This window comes from Dermochelys coriacea, chromosome 13, assembly GCF_009764565.3.
Source record: "Dermochelys coriacea isolate rDerCor1 chromosome 13, rDerCor1.pri.v4, whole genome shotgun sequence".
NCBI classification, from domain to species: domain Eukaryota; kingdom Metazoa; phylum Chordata; order Testudines; family Dermochelyidae; genus Dermochelys; species Dermochelys coriacea.
In genome coordinates this window covers 10,254,203-10,273,397 of record NC_050080.1, presented here as the reverse complement: position 1 = coordinate 10,273,397, position 19,195 = coordinate 10,254,203, and the positions used below count along the sequence as shown (strand labels likewise).

At 40.3% G+C, this 19,195-nt stretch overlaps 1 long non-coding RNA gene across 1 annotated transcript; it reads right to left on the bottom strand.

Annotated features, from left to right (window-relative positions):
- Positions 1-2,967: 2,967 nt before the first annotated feature.
- LOC119842249 lies at positions 2,968-12,439 on the bottom strand. Its single transcript, XR_005288693.2, has 5 exons — positions 12,308-12,439; positions 11,137-11,249; positions 8,442-8,650; positions 7,560-7,621; positions 2,968-4,656 (listed from the first exon to the last, which is right to left on the bottom strand). It is a non-coding gene; the product is annotated as an uncharacterized LOC119842249 (long non-coding RNA).
- Positions 12,440-19,195: the final 6,756 nt, after the last annotated feature.

Below are 19,195 nucleotides of genomic sequence, written 5' to 3'. Positions count from 1 at the left end.
AAATACAAGTTCAACCCCTCCAAGATGTTCCCATGAAGAAATGCATTGTCTGTGATGCTCTGCAAATGCCCAACATCTGGATCCATATAAATTGCCATGAAGATTCATCATACTCGCTTGAAATGTCCCTATAAGAAACTGCAGTTGTACAAGTTGTCTGGTGTGAATTACTGCTACAAATAAATCTGACAAGCAAACAGCTACAGCAAAATGGATTGCATTTGATAGAGGGTGTCAGCTTGCTCGGTAATCTGCAGTCTTTTATGGCTGAAAAGAATGATATAACTAGTTTTGAGAAAGAATGAGAGAGATAGCTGATATAGTCAGTATTTAAGTAAAACTATTTTAAAATACCCCAAGTACTTGGTATACTCATCTGACTGCCAGTTCCTACAGTGCATTTCCAGCTCAGAGGTAGTGTTCATTATGGTGCAGAAGTCCAAACGCTGAAAATAAATTTGGAAGGTTTGGCTGTTGGTCTGGGTGTCTTGAGTTTTTTTCTAAATTGTGCTTTGCAGATGCCAACAGACCCTTAATTTTGCAAAGTAACACACAGGGTTTCAGCTGTGCTAATCTGTTGGGAACAGTATTTTGAAGAAACTATTTTTTGTCCTTGGGCCTTGTCTAGATGGGAAAGTTTTACCAGTTATACTGATCTAATTATATGGATATAATCCCTCTCTTATTTCAGTAGAGGAATAGCTTTTTTGGGGGTCTAACTTAAACACCTTCCCAAGTGACATAAGCTAAATTGAAATAAGGAACTCTTATATTGGAATAAGAGTGTCCACACAGAGGGTTATGCCCATTTAACAATATTGATTTAATTTAATTTCTTGGCTTATACTGAAAATGTCCATCTCCTCCCTGTGTATGCAAGGCCTTCGGACCCTCAATGCCTGCACCCACTCCCACTGATATCAAAGAAATTCCCACCACTAATCAAGGACAATGTATCATTCTTAAAGCACACTATTATGGGGTAGCCTTGTAGGGCCAATATTATAATTGTTTCATTACCATTTCTATTGCAATTCTTTATTTTCAGAAGTTTATACTAGCAGTGGGAAAACCTCAAAAGGTTTGAAGGTCTTGCATTCACCCAAAAGTTCAAATGCATTTCAAAATGCAGCAGTGCTGTCTGAACCCCATGCATTTGCAAAACTGGGTTGGGCAATCATGTGAGAATGGCATCTGTGTGATGGTGCCAGTATGTTCACTTCAGGTTGGCCAGGAAAGATACACAATATTTTGGCTTTTATGCTCCAGTTTTGGTTAGGATTGGCAATGGAGATGCATGTAAAAATGAAATTACATAGTAGCTAAGCGAATAGGGCATTGACCTGAGAATCAGGACATGGTGGTTCCAGCTCATGGTGGTTTTAGCTCATTAGCGGCCTACTGCATGACCTTGAATGAACCAATCACTTCAACTCTTTTTGCTTGTGTTCCCCCTCACACTCTTTCACTGGGATGACTGTTGAGATGGTAAGCTATTTTGGCATGGACTGTCTCATTAAGTGTTCGTACAGTACCTAGCACAATGGAGTCCTGATGTTAGACAGTGCTGCTAGGTGGTACTGTAATATACATACAACAACATCTGTGTCTACTTTTATAAAACCCTGAACTAATTTGAACTGAGAGTCCATTTCTGAGCTAGTTGGCAATATAGATTAGCAGTCCTATGAGCCACCCAGTTTCAGCCAGTCTTATATAAATGTTGGAAGGTCAAACTACAAACAAATTACACATTAGACTTTCTTAGCTTTATTTTGTCCTCTGCTCACTCAGAGTGCTTTGCTTTTAAAAACCCAGAAAGTTAATGTATGTGGACTAAATTGCTAGTGGCATTCGGATAGCAGTCATCTGAAACAGCCAGGTTGCTGTATGCTGCGTGCTTGTGTGACACATAATCACACGGTAAGGAAAATGTATTTGTTCCTGTAATTACATAATCAGCTGTACAGTAATTATTTAAATACATGCTCAGTGACAAATGAGTATTTTTAAAGAATCAAGGAATTTCAAACAAACAAAAATAAAATAACCCCCCTATGTTACAGGAGTCACAGTTTGGAAAACCGCATTCTAAGGGGTCATAGACTTGGTAGCTTCTGCAGACAAAGCTCACTGCATACCTCCATCCCTTCCCCTCAGCTCACTGTGTGCCACACACTTATCCCTCTCCCTTTCAGGGACAACCTGCAACTTCCCTCCACCCCCTACTTCATGTCTGGGGCACCAAATTCCCCTTCCGCCATATACCAGGGTTCCCAATTCCCTCCCATGCCAGCACCAGTGTGTGCCTCCTATTCATCTCCCATTCTTACCTCCCTGCTATACTTGGGGCTCTGAGTGTCCCTATTCCCCTCTTCCCCCCCAATGGCCAGAGGTCTGTGACCCCCTACCCACCTCTCCCAGATGCCAGGGTTCCCCATTCCCCTTTATGCCAGTGGCTCTGTGTTCCCCCTCTTTCCCATCCAGGGTTCATCAATCTCCGCCTCACACCTGGGCTTCTCTGTGCCTACCCCATTCCAAGATCCCCCATTCTCTCCTCCATGGTAGGGGCTCTTTGTGTGCCCCTATTCCTCCCCTCCCCCCAACTTCCCCCACTAAGGGGACTGTGTGCACTCCCATCCCCCATCCACCCATTGCAGAATCCCAAATTCCCCCCATGACTGATTTCCCTCTTACCTCTATACCAGAGGCTCAACTGCTCCCATGCAGGATCCCCCATTCTCTGCCCATGCCATGGGCTGTGTGCCCCCACCTCCTTTATTCTTGATTCAGAGTTTCAACATGTTAAACTCTCTTGGGAGGATGGGCAGAGATGTAATGGGTATTATTATGCTGCAAGGCATTAATGGATGCCATCAACCAGTTGTTTGATCTACTGATAATTGCAGAGAAGCGGCTGTGGTAATCAGCACACAGAAATTCCGCATATCCCCCATTTCGGTTTTATGATTTCCCCCACTAGCCTCTGACAAATAGAACATTCCCTGAAATTTTGGAATTGTTCAGATGAGGTTTTCAAACATTACAGAGAGACTGACAAACCAAAATGCCATGGAGTTGAGTATAATACTTCACAACCTGGTCCCATACAAACAAAATAAATTCACAGCATCAAATTAAAACTTCTTTTACCGTACCTTAGTCAATGAGCATATTGTTTTAGTATTCCTTCCCTGTGTTCAAGCGATCAATTTCATAAAAATATATGCATATTTACATGACTGTTTTGCATGCAGAATCATAAATGTTCATCCATATTAGAGAATCCATGTTTTAGTGGTCATTTGTGTGTGTACCATAATTTTATACAAACATTAGATGTGCAAATATGCCTATCTTTTTTTTGGAAACATTGGCACAGGTTTCTAGACATTTAAGTGATTGGAATTATCTGGTCTCATAAATACAAACACATAGCACACAATGCACTTGCAAAGCACAATGCACTCTGTGGGCATAATAAAGTTATACAGTTATTTCAGAGCCGGAACCTCATTCTCAAAGTTTCCCAGCACCACTTAGAATTTAGTGAGTTGGCTTCATTCTGAGCCTGTTGAATGATTAGTTGTGGTTTGCCCAGGCATGGAGCAAAACATATTTTTCTATCAGTGACTTTAATATCTGACTAAAGAAAAAAAAGAGATAGAAAGAAAGAACAAATATATAGAGTCTGATTATATATCATCACACCCATATTATACATATGCACATGTAGCCAAAGGAAACAAAGCGACTCACTAACATCTGCATCTGAACAGAAAAAACAAAATGGCAGCTGCCATACATCCATTCTGCTAGGAGGCAGGGGAGACTGCTCTACACTGAACGGAGCACTATGCACAAGCCAGAATGACATATCCTTTCACATTGCCTCTGAATTGTTTTCCGAAGCACAAAATCCCTACTATTGACAATGCATTTTCGGGGCACCAGATAGTTTTTAAAAGAAGAGGGGAAAAGGCAGGATACATTTAAATAGCATACTGCACTGCTAGGGATGACCAGCTCGATGGAGCACTATGTAAAGCAGGAGATCTAAAACCACTTGGGTATATTCCATTTTTTTGAAACTGACAACAAGAATATGCCAGATGAAAGAAATGTGTTCATGTTAAAACTAATACAGAATTTCCTCTGGCAACAAATGGGAAAAACTCAGCTGTGTAATCTTACTGTGTTATGTGCTGAGGCTAATGCATGCTGTGAATTTGGAAATCAGTGCAGAGAAAGTTCACTCATAAAAGCTCAGGAAAGCATTTCTGGGAGCTGTTAAAATATAAAAACTGTAGTATAATCCTTGCTAGAAGGGTGTGCTGATTTTATCTGCTAAAGTGGATTTCTGAATACCATTTTCTGATTGTTGTATATATTAATGCACCACCAAATGGTCATCAGTGTTATGATAAAAGTTACATCTTCAGCACTGTGTGCAATTTGGCTCTATGGTTGCAAGGCTATATTTCCAACTGCACAATAAAGTGGGCCTATGAGAGAACCTGCAAACCTTAAGAAAGCAGCGAGCTAGGACGACTACTTTTACTAACTTTGTCACTTTCCAAGGCTGAGGCTTTCCACTGTGTAGAGAATTAACATCTGCTTCACAAGCTGATTCCAGTAGTGACAGCAAGTTACTCACTAAAAAAAACAAAACAAAACATCACATGATTTCCCCATTGCCCTTACATTAGGGGTGCTTTTGGAACTCTCCAATCATGTGCACAGAGGCAATGTTCGGTAATTAATGGCATATTTAAAAAAATGCAGTACACATTTACATTTTTCTCTAAGGAAGAATAAGATGACAGCATGTAGGTAAGTACCAGGAAGAACCTCACACTCACAGGATGCTTCTGTCTCAATGATCTGTAAACCCACTGTAACCAGCCAAAGATTATATTGCCCTGCTGAGAAAATCCTTTTTATTAAAGAAAAAACTGTTTCCTGACAGCTTGTGCTACTGTAGAAGCCTCTGTGTGAGAGCTTTCTTCTCCTCCTCATTTATTTCTAGCCTTCAATTAATGAGAATTCAGTTCAGGAAAAGAATCTGAAACCAAGAACTAAACTCTCCAGGCCTATTTATAAGCATGTGTGAGTTGGCTGGAGGAGGCATGGGCTGGTTCTATGGGACACAATGATTTGCACCTCTACTTTTTAGTTTGAGATTAGTGCAGGCCAGTGTTCACCATCAGTTACTGGTCAACTTGTTGGTTTTCATAATTTGGTATAAACTCCACCTCTTTCCAAAAAAGATCATACAATAACAGGGAGAGGTAGGGAAAAGGAGGAAGGTATGGGATAGGATGAAATCAAGTGTAAGTGATTAATACCCAAGAATTAGAGCCCTGGCTGCTAGAGAGAGTAAGGGGAAGACAAAATTGTTTGTTTTGTGGCCTATTTGAAACAAGTTGATAGTTTCAATCCGCACAGAACTGCATGAAATAAGCTTTTAATCAACTAGCTTTGTGTCTAGGGTTCAAGGTTTGATGCACTCATAACCCTCAATCTATGCATGTGAATGTGCAGAGAACAGGGGCAGGCAGGGTGTTCACCCTACTGACCCTCTTTTTTCCTCCAGGTTGGAATCTCCATCCCCCAAACCTATTTTCCTCACTCCTCTCCCCCCCAAGTAAGCATACCGACCCTTCCAAACAGGTAGAAAAGAGGATTTCTTGACAGATGGTCAAACTCAAACCTCCAGGAGCTTGTTTTTTTTTGTTTTTTTTTTTTACCAACCCTTGAGAATCAAACTGCAGGATAGATTTTATGGCCCTTTTCTCAAACCAGATCCTGCAGGGTCCCTATTCCCAGGTGTCCCTGTGACAAAGAATCACTACCATCGTTACCACTCTCCTAGGAAGTCTTTGCTATGAATCTGAGAGCTGAATAAACTTTGAAACTCTTATTGCTAATGGCTTGCCCTTTGGGTCAACGATGAAATGTGTTACCAGCAAGGGGCATTGGACTCCAGTTTCTAATGCTTTCAGTTCAACATCTTTCACAGACTACAAATTAGGGAGTGATCTGTATTCCAGCCCCAGTGTGTTATAAGAGGTAAATGTGCCTGTTTCAGCATTGCACCCTAAACCATTGCATTATCCTGAGTTAATGGGCATGGAAGAAGAAAACTGACTGGTTGATTTTAAGAACAATGTGTTCCTATGTGTCTGAACAGGTAGGATGAATGTTTTATACCTCATTCTTCATAAAAGTACAGAGTAGGGGAATTACATGTCAGGAACTATAGAAACAAACAATCTCCCGCAAACAGACTTTATTCAGACCCAATGCGGGTTTCAGGTAGCGGATCCCCATGTAGAGGGGCAAGTTACAAATTATAAAGAAAGAGCTCTGAATTCTGGGTTTATACTGTGAGTTAACCTTCCTGCTAATTAGAAAACAATGGCTAATTACAGTGCAGTGTTATCACTTGGGGTCGGTTAGGATTGTTGCAAAGGGCTTTGGGGCAGCAGGAGTTCTGCAGAAAGGGTTTAAAGGTGATGTTGAGAATAAGCAGCACATCACAGAGGCTATTCAGCATACATGGACCCCATGATAACATTCTGCAATTTGGTAACAGGCTGAGATTCTGTCCTGTCCTGTCCTGCTCGACTTAGCACAGTACCTGTACCCTATGCAGTCACCTTCAGCGCAGGGTAGAGTAGCATCCCAGTCACCCATGAGTGAGCTGGTCGCCCATTTTTAAAGTTCTTTGTCCCCAGGAGATCTTATGCCATTTTGATTTCAACTCATCTTTAAAAGTAGGTGTGTGGGTATATGTGTGGGGGAGGGAAGAAAGAGAGATTACACTTGGATAAAACAAAGGAACCATTTTTATACCCAAAACCTATTCTTTTGTTGTTACTGCAGCTGCCGCCTCCATCTCTGTCTCAAGTTTCCACTTCCTTTCACTTCCAATGTTTGTAGGTTAACATTCCCTACAGCCTCAGGTAATGCACTCTGGCAAAATGCTATGCTAACCAAGCTCTAAACTTTGAAGATTAAAAAAAAAAATAAAAAAAAACCCACCACAACAGTGGTTTCACACAGGAAAAAAAACATTCAGCATTCAGCCTTCAATAATATGTGGCATAAGTAATGCATCTGAAACCTCCTTTGGCAAAAACAAAACAAAACAAAAAGTTGACTGATAATTCATTCCCCATAATACGTTGAGATTGATTGCCTTAGAAAGGCAATGAAATTGCCTAGGAAGTGATATTATTTGGGGGAACTTTATAATTCATTGAATATGTTGTAGTGCATTGTGCATGTAGTGTTATATTTTGGGCACACTGGAAGTATTAGATATGAAATTACTTCGTATGATGCAGCCCAGACGTTAAAAAATGTGCATTGCTTGGGACTACATGATTCAGTGAGAAAATATAAATGGAAATTACTGGAGCTGAAATTTTATTGCAAAGTTATTTATCTTTGTTATTACTTTCTGAATCCTTTTGTGCTTATTGTGTGCCGCGACAGATAGAGCAACTCTTACTTACACTTTAAACAGAGGATTATGAAGGAGAAAGACTCACCGTATACCAAAGGAAGAGTGTAAGATTGTGGCCCATGTTGGCGTTTATTCTTATTACAGTTCCTAAAATTGAAATACAAAAAAATACTTTGTAGCACATTTCACAGATTGACTAGTCGTATATCATCATATTAGGCCATTCAATATTTTCTATTAAACATAATAGCAAAAACATAACTGATAAAAACCAGTTTTCTTCATTTAATGGTCCCAGAACTATAAGGAACAAGAGTAACAGCTGGGTAGGTTTATGGAAGACAATCTGATTTTACTGAAATTAATATGGAAGAGTGATCTAATTTTTTATTGGGGGATGAATTACATATAATAAATGTTTACATTACATATCTACATATATATTTTTCTCTTGAGAATGTATCTACTTGTAATAAAGGTGTACAAATGCAAAAATCCACAAGTTTTCTTTAGGACTTGATCCTGCAAAGTAGGAGTGTGCCCTCAATTACCACTGGCTTCGTGGGAACCATGGGCACATAGCCTGTCTCAGAACTGGGTCCCAGGCACATATATAGTTACATACAGTCATGTAATTATGCAGGAAAATTAGGTATCTGTAATTGCAGTAATTGTGCTCACAAATGGCAAGTTACCATCTAACTTGGTTACTTATCCTTGCCATGACCTGCCATGGTAACTGTACTTGCAAATAAGGTGCGTCATTGCTCATGAATGCCTCTGTGTGCAATTGCATGTGTGCAGAATTGAAAATCTGGACTCCCTTTGGCCTCCTTCTAACTTTAAATTTCTGCCCTGCTTCCCATGTAATATCCCAAACTGTCCTTGTGCACAAGAAAAAGCAGAACAGAGAGGACTGAAAGGAAAACCTCATGGCAGAAATGCGCGCACACACACACACACCTACCTTTGAAGGAGAGAGTTTAGTTGGATGGTGTTAAAGATGGCAGTGAAAAAAAAAGTGAAGCAGATGTTGGTGAGAGTATGCTATCATAAAGCATCTTTGTGCTGCTAAATCAAAAGCCAGTAGATTGAGGATGGTGGTGATCCTGTGCTAAGCTGTTATACCATCCCTAATTCTGTCTTCTGAAGGTCCCCTGCATGTGATCAAACTCTCTGTAGTCAGAAAGATGAGAAGGAAATGGAAATTCTTATTCAGATTTTATGGTCTCTAATTGAGTTTCTCTAATGCACAAAAGCAAAGGGGTTAGGGATCGACAATAGAGATTTCAGCAGCATATACATCTCCAAAAGCTTTACCTCCATTTCAGACACCACCCCAATCTTAATAGAATTTACACCAGTCCAAAAGCATACTCAGTAAATGAAAGCAAAAGTGAATTAAAACAGGACAGGGACAGTCCCATCTGGTGAAGGGTTGGATTTAGAAACAATGCAGGGAGTAAAGCATTTATTCTCATTTCTGTTAAGATGAAAGGATCATTTTAGTGCCACTTTCTGTGCAATCTCTTCATGATAATTTGAAACCTGAAGATGTACTGAATTTCCTATTCTAGGTGGGCTATGACCAGACCTTTATATAGCTCATAAAGGGAAAGGACCTAGACACTTCATGAAGTCCACTAAAGACCTGTGATTAATCAATTTTATAGGGAAGATGCTTGGATACTATGGTGATGGATTGCAGTAGAAATCTACTGATGGATAGTAGATGGGCAGAGTCAAGAACATTTGTCCTACTATGGGGTAATGAGCATTCCACATCCTGGAGCTAGTCAGTGTGGAGAAAGCTTGAATCACATTTTTAAAATATATCATAACCATGCATTATGAACCAAACATTTTCAAAGTCATGCAGGCTCTAGTTTAGGTAAATTGAATCTGTTCAGCTGGCACCTTATCTCACATTAACTTTTGCCTGTGATAATGGGAGTGTGATTGGCTGATTTCTCTCTTTCATTGTGTTCTATAGTATCTGCACACCAGCATCAAAATGCAGTGGCATTCCTGAAAGCACAACCCCCAGTAAATCCAAGAATTATATTCAAATGGAGGGCTTGGCAGGTTCAGAGATGCTAGGAGGTGTTGAAATGTTCTGAGATAGAGGTGCTTTTAGTGGGTATCCCTCAGAAAGGCAGACTAACTAATGAAAGAGTATGTTATCCCGGTACCTATAAACACTCTGCAAGTGATTAGGGCATTGATCTGGTGATATTTTGGTGGTGGTTTTTTGGGTGAGAGAGATTTGGTTTGGCCTGTTTGATTTGATGAGACAAGATAGCATCATCTCCTTCCTTAACCACTAGTTTATTTCCAGCTGAGCCTTAAGTAATTCACTTAAATGCTGTGCCCACTACCCCACTTCTAAAATGGGCACAATAATACATGTTGCACAAAAGTGCTATGAGGCTTATTTAGTTAACATGCATGCTCTGACCTCCTCAGATAAATGTGCAGGATTGACAAATATTATTGGACTTCATGATAAATAACGGAACAAATACAAATATTTTTTTAAAAGACACAGATTTACAAGTACTTTAGGCAGAGTATGTTTAGTCTTTTACCCAAAGACATGGGAGTGCCTTTAGATAAGGGTGTAGTTTGCTCAACTGAAACTAAGTATTGCAGTAAACCAGCAATTCTTACAATTCAATACTATACTTAGGTGTTTTTGTTTGTTTTTTCATTCAAACAGATCAGCTGCAAGATTTTAGTCCTGCAAACATCTGCTGGAAAAAAGGTCATGGTGCACTCTTAATAAAGGAGAACTGTTTAAGCCTTTTGCAAAATTAAACATGTTTTCTAAAGGTCAGCTTTAACAGGAAATGAGTGTTGAACAAATTAAAGTTTTACCCCAACTGCTGTTAGCCAAGTGTTTAAAACCCACCACCTCTGCGTAGAAAGGATATTCCAAGCCAGAAATGAGGCCCCAATTTAAGCACATGCATGAGTCCATCCTTATTCAGCAATGCACTCAAAAGTTAAGCACATGCTTTGCTGAATAGGCATGAACTCATGAATCAGGGCCCCAGAGGAGAAGTTTGTATTCTGCTTTCTACTCCTACCTCACCCTCTATATCCCCTGCAGCAACATTTATTTGAAGTTAAAATCAACTTGAAAATTTCCAGAGCATCTGTATAGAAAAGCTATTCTCCAGTCCCAGCAGGACTGCAGGTAGCTCATGGTGGGGATTTCCCAATAAGCTAAATATTAATTGCCCTGTAAGGATATATTTTCTTTTCTTTGCACAAGCACACAGAACCTTTTAAACATATTTGAACTCCATACAGAGCAAGCAAGTTAACTGCTCGATATCTGTAGTCTTTTGAAATGGGTTTATCATTTATTATCAGAAAGACTTAATTTTAATTCAACCTTCTCTGTGTCTTTCTATCTTGCTTCAGCCACAGAAGTGGGTTCCCAGGTTACTCCAGACCTCAGCTTGTGAAAACTTTTCTTTGTTAACTTATCTTGTTCACACAACTAGACTGGAGCCTTAATCTACAGAGATGTGCCCTTCTCATCTCTTATTTTGCTGTTGATTTAAAAAAAAAAAATGCTTCCCTACCCCTGTGGGTATTGTCAGCACACTCAGACATCTCTGTGCTTAGCAAAACAGACTCATTACATCACCAACCTTGTGCGAGTGGCTCAACTTTTCATGGTCTGCTCTCCCTCCTGCTCTCAGGAAATATTTATATAGAATGTGTGTGTGGATGTGTTCTGTTTCATGAAACGTACCAGGCCAAACTATGGAGAAAAAGCCACGAGACTAAAGTTATGTTTTAATATAGATTCATTTTAAGTGTTTGAAAGATATACTAAGAAATATATACATTGAGTAGCATAGTTACCTATAATGCCTTTTATCACTTTATAACATTAAACATCATGACACCTCATAATTTAAGTAATAACTACATAGTTCAAGAAATAAGGCACTAGATTAGGAGCTCTGCACCTGGCCTTCCAGGTGACCTTGGGCAAGTCTCTTTTCCTCACTGTGTGCCTCAGTTTCCCCAACTGTAAAATGATAACAAAGATGCTGATGTCCAATGTAAATGCTCTGAGATTAAGTAAGAGCTCAGTATCATCATACAACCAGTCTTACAAAATGATAAACTGAAGCACAGCAAGACAGGGGGTGGGAGTGGGAGGAGAGAGAGATTGGAGGACTGGAAGGCCTAATTAAAGACCCCAACAAAAATTGAATTAATCTTTCCTTTGGGCTCACTCCCTGTGGATTTGCATTCTCCAAGTTTTCTTTGAGGTTTCAAGTTTGAATGGTCAGCAGAGCAGGAAGTGAAACTCATTCAAAGACATAGCTTCCACATGAAACCATGTGGCACTCAATGCAAAAGTCATGAATGGCTTTGTTTAAAACCCAAAACTCAAAGCAAAACCTCAGGGCAGCTATGAGGAGAGAGCCTACAGGAAAAAAAGGGAGTATTAAGCTTTGTGAAGCAAACCACGCACACTCCCCTAGGAATAGCTAACCTGCATCAATTATACAGTATACTTCTACGAGGACATACCATGGAATTGTTACAGAAATTTACAGACCACATTTTTCCCCCTCACAGCTGTCACTAAGCTGCAGACTCATAACTTCATAGCAATGTTGAAGTGTCACAGGCCTAGCCCACCATGCCTCAATTTTTCCTCCCCAGGTCTTTACTATCTGTCCTGGGGAATTGCATGGCTCAGCCTTTCAGCTGAGCTTTCAGAGTTCAGTCCTCTTCTGGGGCAATAAGAATCTAAACAACACAGAAGGTTCTTCCACCTGCTTGGTCTCCACTTCAGCTTACCCTTTAGGCTCAGCTCCCAGCCCCTTCTAGGATATCTAAGTCTCTCTGCTCTAGGATAGAGCCCTGATTCCCCAGAAACTACATATTGCAGACCCTGCTTCAGGGACTTCTACAGAAACCCTATAGCTCTTCTATCAACTTGACTTCTCTGCCCTTTTATGAGGCTCAGGAGTTCAGGCTGTTATCTGATCTCAATTAGTGCTGGCCCCTTAGGCTGGGAGGCAGCTAATTATGGCACAAATTAGGCTGATTGAACAGGGCTAGTTAGACCCAAGCCTCCTGGCCCTTATAGAGCAGGCCATCCTGGACAAAGCTCTGATTCACAGGTGCTATACAAAGCACAGGTCCAGCAACTTGGGAATTTCCCTTTGATGTTAGTGATATAGACTCTATGACAGATAGATGAGAAGTTTTGATTCTATCCCTTAGGAAGCAATGGTACAACATGGCACTGTTATTAAACAGAAAGGAAATCTTGCGTGTGTTTATGTTTGCACTGACAGATGTGAAATAAAAGAAAAGTTAAGGATAAAATGACAATACATCTAAGAATTCCAAGGCACACTGACCAGTATATCATTCCAATGAATTTCTGATTGGAGGCAAATATAAAAGTTAATGGCATTCAATGGAACAGCTTTAGACAGACTGCCAGAAATAAAAAAATCTGGCATTCACAGCTCTTACGTGTGGTCACATCCCAAAGTAAAATAATTAATGGGGGGCTGGAGGTGTCAGGGTGTGTGCGCGTGTATGCATACATGCAGATGTTAAGTATAGGCCAGTATATTTTAATATAATTTTCTTCTTCCTCTATGATGAAGATAATTTTGCTCATACAGCTGTAATTTAGGTGGTCTGTGAGGCCCTTCTTTCTGCATTTCATGATGAAAGTCACTGATGAGGCCAGCAGAGCAGGCCTTGCATCTTTTCATAAATATCTATTAAATGGTATGAGATACACCTCAAAGGGATTCCCAAATTGCAAGCCTCCTTCAGAGCATTAATAATTATCCATTCATCTGCTCATGCTGAATCTGAGAACACCTCATTGGACCTCTGGGTCCAATCCAGTTCCCACTGATATTAATAGAAATGACTTCAGTGGGAGCTGGACCAGACCTGAAGGCTCTCCTCAAAGAGCTCCACCTGGGACGACCCATGTGGCTGCATGCTGCAGTCAATGGACTCTACACAGGTTCAGTGGTTCATCTGCACAGAACTCACTGCAGGACCAGGGTGCATGAGATGAAGCTGTTGCTAATCTGTTGTTACACGGTAGTATGTGTTTCCTGGCTTGACTAATTTGGTCACACGAAAGGCTTCCTAACACTGCAGCTCTCTTGTCACCATGGATTGCCAAAGTCCAAGATTATTTCAAGCTATTTAACAAATAAATCAGTTAATCGTAATTTGCTGCATGATAGGATGAAGCTTCCTTAAGACTGTTATAAATATTGCCTCACTGGTACTGACAAGACGGCAATGAATATTTGCTACTAGCCAAAGAAATAAATCTATTTTTACTACTTCAAGTGTGGGCTAACCAGAGCAGTAATTGCAATGTTCATACGCTTTACCTTCCCAAAACCACTTACTGGTTTGATTGTGTGGCTAAATATGCAGTGACATAATTCAGTAGTGTACTGACCTCTAGCTGACTGGTAGCAATGCGCAGTCAATAGAATTTTAATACTCACACTAAAATCAGCCTGTCTGTGTCCTCATCAATTACTATCTCCACAGATACCAAAAATGCACTAAAATAATTTCCATTGAAAGACCAGCCCTAATTAACTCCCATCCACACTCACTTCTTAGTGAAAAATATGACACAATCAAACTGCTTTAAATGTTCCTTCTTATGCCAGAGAGATGGGTTAGTTTATTTGTAATCTGTTTACTGAGGCAGTGTGGATTCGCAGACTAGTGCTTTTCAACCAGTGGGCCTCAACTCCTTGAGGACTCATCAAAAGCAGTCGGGTTAGCTGCACAAGACTTACACATTTATTACAACATAAAGCAAAGAAAAACTTACTCCCCACAAACCCTTCCTCTTCAAAGTCAAGTATTCAACGTCAACCTCTGAAACACACACACACACACACACACTTGATAGGGTTAGCAGTGTTACCACCACAATACTTTTTTATTACTACTTTTTAGTCAGTGTCAGGAGAGTCATGAACATTTTTTACTTTGAATAAGGGGTTCCCAACCTCAAGAGGCTGAAAGACACTAATGTAGATACAGTCTGTAACAGACAGATGGGAGCTCTCTCCCCTTACCCCAGACTGCTCCGGTCAAAACATCAGACATAAAATGTGAAAAAGTGACCTTGGGATTTTAGGTGCCATTGATTTTTGGGTGACACCATGGGCTCGATGTTCACAGAGGCTGAGCACCCACAGCTGAAGTCAGTGGGGTCTGTTGGTGCTCAACTCTTCTGAAAATCAGGCCCAAGAAATCAAACGAGGCACCCCAAAATCGGAGGCCACTTTTCAAAACGTTAGTCCTTGAGATGAGAAATCCTGCACTTCTGAGGGGATGCTGACCACACAGACATACCAGGACTGCTGCTGGAAGGGCCATAAACCAGGCAGTAGCCCAACTCTTGAGTGTGTCACGCCAGGCCTCGGTGGTGAAAAAACCAGCACCAAAATACACATAAGAAACCTTAAGAACGAAAGAAGTCACCAGGCTCCAGATGCAACACATGTTCACTTCTTATGTCCTTTTCATTTTCTTATTTTCTCCCCACAACCCCTTAATCTCTGAGCATCAAGAATCTCATCTAATTCTCAACTCTGCCTCCTAAGGATCCGTGAATACATTTTCCTATATTGTTACTTGTGGCGTATACTCATTACTTTCCGCATGAAGAAGCTTCAGATAGTCTCTCTTTGGCTCCTGATTTTATAAGACTTCAGATTAAGTCCTCTTATTGTCAGGCTCGTATGGATCAACGTTATCAAGATTTTATTTCTTCCTTGTGTTATTACTTTATTAAATTTAAATCTTAATAATAAAGTCTCCCTATTCCCCCATGACAATAAGCTTAACTTGTACAAACTTTTCTCAAAAAACTTCTACAATTTTCCAGGTCTAGTGTCATTTTCTTCACCCTAATCTACAAATTTTCTAAAGCAGTTATATTATTTCTATGGTATGCAAAAGAAACCAATATCCTGTATCAGTAAATATGAATAGTGGGTGAAATTCACCCCTCATCTCAACCCTCCAAAAATAGACTGTGTGCAAGGATGGGATGGGATGGGATGTAGGAGCTGCTACTGCAGCCCTTAGCCTAGGTTGTGACACCCCAGCCCTTCCCCCCCTGCCCTGCCCCCAGAAGGTTGTGGCTACTGGATCCAAATGAAAATAGATTGATTGTGGCTGTTTTGTGGTTATTTACATATACCTGTAATACAACAAGGCAAAACCCTGCTCCTTAGTTGTGCTGTATAGGTTTATTCAAATATGTATTAACTAGCCCTATTCATGGTGGCTAATATTTGGGTTACTTTATAGCTGTCTTGTCCAATTTTTGATGTGTATGGAACCAATACCCTCCTGAGTAGAGCTGATCAGGAGTTTTGCTGATGAAACATTCTTTGCAGGGGAAAATATGCCAATACCAAACCTTTTCACTGAAACTTATCACTTCAGCTAAACTTTTGTTGGGAAGGTTTCTGAGGTCCCTGATGGAATTTTTGGTCAAAGAGAGAGCGTAATCAGAACAGCCAATAGCCCAGTGGTTAGGGCTCTCACAGGTTCAAATCCCAAGTCTACCTGCTTTAGAGCGCAACTTAATCCTCGCTCTCCAACATCTCAAGAAATGTACCTTAACCACTGGGCTATACAGTCTGACTCAACAAATATTGATTTATTTTTAATGCAAAAAAGAACCGCTCCAGAGGAAGAAAGAGATTGACTCTATAGGGCACTCAGTGGGCTACTTGCTATTCTGAACACTTGCTCTCTCTGTGCTTATGCAGAATCAAAACACATTTCAAAAACCTTGAAATTTTTCATGAAGTGGAATTCTTGTTTTCTTGCCTGCCCCACTGCTGAGACCTCCTTCCTAACCCCCTCCAAAAGGGCTATGCATCTGAGACCTCATGATGACCTAGCCACTCATCTTGCAGCATATAATCACTTAGTTACACTCACTGGCCAGATTTCAATCTCAACCAACGTTTTCATGATCATCACACTTACCTATGTTTACAGGAGGGGCATTAATGGGAGAGAACTCCAAAGATAGGGATCCCATTACTCTGACTAGCTTCCTGTCAAATCTGCCACTTAACCTCTGAAGTATAAGATAATTAGAAATCTCCCCTGGAATTATCCAGACCATCACCCCACCTTTCCGTATGTGTTATATCCTGAAGCACCCTTGAGAGTATGTTGCCTAGATCTACTGCTTTGTCAGTTGGAACTCAAGCTTTAGTCTCTTAATTACAGATGTGCCAAAGTACCTGAATTTAATTGCGATGGCTGGCAGAGGGACTCTCCATCTCTCTTCCATTTAATGGCTTCATTACAGATTAATGTCCACAGCAATAGCATTTTGCAGAACAGCTGAACTATTGAAGTGCTGCTGATTTTGATTTGTTCTCCTGTCGCGCTGTGTTGTGTCGCATCACTTAAAGACCCCATTATGCTGCGCCACACGGAAACCTAGTGTGATGCAATGTAGCACGACATTGCATAAGCAAATTAATAGCTCAACATATGACACTTTGTGTCCGCAACGACAGTAGCCACGGCTTGTGAGCTTGACTCAGGGTAAAGCTGGGGATAATAAATTATTCATTTGCTGCTCTGATCTTCAGGTGATTCAATACTCATATCTCCTTTTCTTTCAGTAATCCTTTTCACCATTATTTATATTCATCCTTTATTTTGTAAAGATGAATGCTAAGTAATTGTTAAATATCTCTGATATTTCCCGAATAAACTGAAGACACAAAGATATGTGATACTATGATTGCAGAAAATATTCTCTCTTCTGTTTGAACTGAACTACATTGACAAACAAAAAAAAGTATCATGAGTGAAGAATCCAAACAGCTGTGATCAGTGTCAAGAAGGTGTTATTTTACAAGTAAAATATTGATTTGTTGACATCAATATTTCTTGTAACCTAATAATAATATTTCATTCTGTATTTGAATAGGAAATATTGTTTTGGGTTCCTGGGCACAAATTATGATGAAGCATTGATACTAGCTGCTTTACAGTTCTGCAACTGCTATTTCCTTATATCCAAGGCTGAGATAAAAATATAATATCTAATTTTCCTATGAATTCCAGTGGATTCAAAGGGCTAGTTTTACTATGCAGATCAGACGCCATTATCTTGACACAAAGCCTGAGTGAAGGAGTGTTGCACAGGAAGTCTCCAAAGAGGTGAAGAGACAGAATCTTCTCCCAGTACATCCCAGCAGTCCATCATAGTGTTGCTGTTGCGCCTCCTACTGTATAAGTACATGTTTCTGCTGCCATCATGACCAACATCAGGGACAGAACCAGGGACCTCCTGCACTAAAACCATAAATCTCTGCAACTTGACAGTCTCACACCCTCTGCAGAACCAGCACAGAGGGTGAGACATAACACCTACTGACCAGTGGGTTAGATAGACATTCAGAGATCCATACTTTCAACATTCTCCTGGCCCTCTGAGCCTACCACACTTCCTAAATTCCACATTGAGGCAGCTATGTGAGCATCCTGATCTTCCAAATGTTGAGCACACATCGCTTCCTTTGAAGTCGATGGAGCTATGGATGATCAACCCCTTGTAAATTCAGTCCACTTAATTATCTGCCTAACTTTGAGCATTAAAGTTTGAAAACGTTGGCCTTACGCTTCTGGTCACACATGCTGACCCATTCTGAGCCTAAGTTGTAATACAGTTGTAATTCATCTGAAGACAATGGACATAAATGGGCATCTTTCCACTGGGTAGGCTTTGGACCAGGCCTATAGTACCAAAGATTTATATGTCACTTTGCAGACACAGGGTCCAAATGAAACCAATGAACATTTACTCAAGCACAGCTTTATATTCAAAAGTCTGAACAATCCTTCTTCCCTTCAAAAATCAATGGACCTGCAGGTACCCAGCATCTTTGAAAATCACTTTATGAGTAAGGACTTTAGGATTGGCCCCATAAGGTTAAGACACATTCTGCACTCAAATATACAAGGCAGTATATGTAGCCTGACAGCATTGTTGCCCCAAAGCCTGTTTTAAAATCGTATCAGTGAATGTGCTGTAGGTAACATGAGGCACCTTTGAACTTTAGAAACTCAGGCAGAAATGATCAAGTATACAGAATCAGGATCCATAAGCAATGCCAGTGTAGCTCTTCATAAACAGGAACCTTCTGACACAGGCATACTGAACTATAAAGTGCTGCATAATGCTATCTCCTCAGACACAAACAAAAAACTCACATTACTATGTGCCCATGGCTGATTTTTTCTGATATGAGAAACGTTATCATCCTATCAAACCAAAGAGAATAAAAGGGATTTTCCAGAAATAGTGGTTGGATTCCCTCTTCTCTGGAAGAGAGAATTTGCCCTTTGACAAGCCAGGGCAACAAAGATCTCTACCTTGAGGCGAACAGGCTCCTAAAGGTCACATTAAGTTTAAAAGAAACCATTGTGAGGAAAAATTGGTTTCTTGGCACTGTTTCATTAGCACACAGTGTTAGCACTTTCACAATATGTTATACTGTTAGAACGTTTTGGGAGACTTTGCCATTGGCACTTGCTATTTTATCTCCCCACCAGGCAGCTCAGCACAAAATGACAAACAATTTATCTTTGGTTTTATTTATTTTTTTCATCTTGTGGAGATAATACAGG